Source organism: Oryx dammah, unplaced genomic scaffold (assembly GCF_014754425.2).
Source record: "Oryx dammah isolate SB20612 unplaced genomic scaffold, SCBI_Odam_1.1 HiC_scaffold_20, whole genome shotgun sequence".
NCBI classification, from domain to species: Eukaryota; Metazoa; Chordata; class Mammalia; order Artiodactyla; family Bovidae; genus Oryx; species Oryx dammah.
In genome coordinates this window covers 64,904,691-64,906,899 of record NW_024070204.1, presented here as the reverse complement: position 1 = coordinate 64,906,899, position 2,209 = coordinate 64,904,691, and the positions used below count along the sequence as shown (strand labels likewise).

Sequence of the window (2,209 nt, the reverse complement as noted above, 5' to 3'; positions counted from 1 at the left end):
TCACATGCAAAGTAGCCTGAGCTTCCCCAAACACATTTACACACCCTACAACAAGCTTTCCAAAGTCTCACATCTTGCCACAGCTGAGCTGTAGTTAAAGCTGCAAGGCTCACAGGATCAAAGAAGCCAGGAAGAGACAAAGCAAGTAAGAAATCCCAGAAGCTAATCTCAGTCTAGCTTTCTCCAACGTATTGGGTTGGCCAAAGAGTTCATTCAAGTTTTCCCATAAGATGTTATGTAACAACCCAAACAAAATTTTTGGTCAACCCAAAGGAGAAATGCTCATATAACTGATATGGAATGTAGAAAGCTACGCTGAAACAAGCTGGGTCTTCTGCTGGATTTTTCATCAAATACCAAAGGAAACCAAGGGGTGGGGTTCACTTTATTTATTTATTTTTTTAATCCTCAAAAGTTATTCTATTGTAAAGGGATATGGCTGAACAGATAGGAGACAGATTCCCCATTGTGAATTCTCCTGATGGCTTCTGCAAGGATCATGGAGATAGGGATTGCCTGTATTTTGAAACAATGCTTCATCTTATCCTCCTGAGGTATGGTATTGGTGACTACTACTGCTTCAGAGCATGCATTGTTAATGTGAGAAATGGCTGGAACAGAAAAGATTCCATGAGTCAGCACAGCATAAACACAACTCCAGGGGAGAGAAGTTTGTCAGCTGCGTGACAGATTGAACCACAGGTGTCAGCCATGTCATCCACTAGGAGAGCCACCCAGGCCTTCAAATCGCCCACCAGCACCATGCAGTCCACTTCATCAGCCTTCCTCCATTCTCTGTGAATCAAAGCAAAGTCCACATTCAACCAGTCTGAGACAGAAGTCGCTCTCTTAGCTCCTCCAGCATCAGATGAGACAGTCATGGAGTTCCTCCACTTAGACATCTTCTCCCTTATCCATTTAAGGACAGCTGACTCTGCAAACAAATTTTCCACTGGAATATCAAAAATTTGAGGAGCATGCAGGTCCCTGGCGATACTATGACCCTTGTCTACTACAGAGATCATTTTGCCACAAGCTTGGCTAAGATTGGAGCCCAGCTCTTATCCTTCTTATTCTTCCAGACATAAGTAGGAAGCACAGGCTGACCATAGTAACCCAACTGGCTGAAGCAATCTTTGCAGGCATTATTCATAATCAAAAGTTCCATTCAATTAACTTGATTTCACCACAGCCACTCTGAACAATGTAGATCCTTTCCACGCATTCTTTCACCAATTTCCACCCAGGTCTGATGCTGAATTTCACAGTCACCACCTTGCCCAGCCCCAGGCCCAGGGAGGGCAGCAGTCTTCTGGGACAGGTCCTGCTGATTTTGATATTCAGCATCTTGGCCAACTGCCCTAGGCCCTCTTTGCTTAGTGATTGCTCCTGCTGCCAAGACCTGAATCGAGTTGGCCCAGAGACTCAGTTCTAGGCACTTTAAGTTGCTACGCTGTCATCTTCCATTCCTGCCCTGTGTGCAACTCTAAACTGTCCCAGTATTAGGCAAATTAAGACTGTCCAATGTGCTTCCTAAACACCCCTCAGAAACATTCCCTCTTCTGGACTCTCAAAATCTCTTCCTGAGTTCAAGTCTCACCATTTTCCATCAGCATTATGATGACATCCCCTCACCCAATTGGCTGTCTGGGTCTTACTCCGCTCTGCTGAAATTATCTTTCTTAAAAGTAAATATGATCATATTACTTTTGCTAAAATCTCCATCAGTTTCCCAGTTGTCTCCGAGGAACATTCCAACAGCACTGCCCCATACTCAGGGTTCTCCTGGCCTGGCCCAGTCTCCTCGGCCTGCTTGTCTTACTCCTGCCTTTTGCCCTGAAAACTCATCCCACTCCTCTCTGCTCCATCCACCTACCCAGCTCCCCCAGCCTCCAGGCCCTTCCTCCCTGGGCTCCTCACCCCTCCCACCCTTCCCCCTCCCCCTGTGCTACCTGAAAACCTTCTAGATGAGCCCATCCCCCAAGTTCTGCTCAACTCCCACTGGCCCTTTGGTAAGACTTGCATGTGGCTATATCCTCTTGGAAAGGCAACTTGCAAAATTAACATGCATATATACTTAGAGTCTACTTCTGGAAATTGTTCTGTATTACCTATGCACTCCTCAGATAAGTGCTCAAAGATATTCATTGAATTATTTGTTATAGCAGCAAATATATATATATAAATAAAAAAGGGGGGATAACCATTC

General features: G+C 45.1%; 1 pseudogene; it reads right to left on the bottom strand.

Moving 5' to 3' along the window:
- Positions 1-420: 420 nt before the first annotated feature.
- Positions 421-1,347, bottom strand: LOC120879403 (annotated as a pseudogene).
- Between the last annotated feature and the right edge of the window lie 862 nt (positions 1,348-2,209).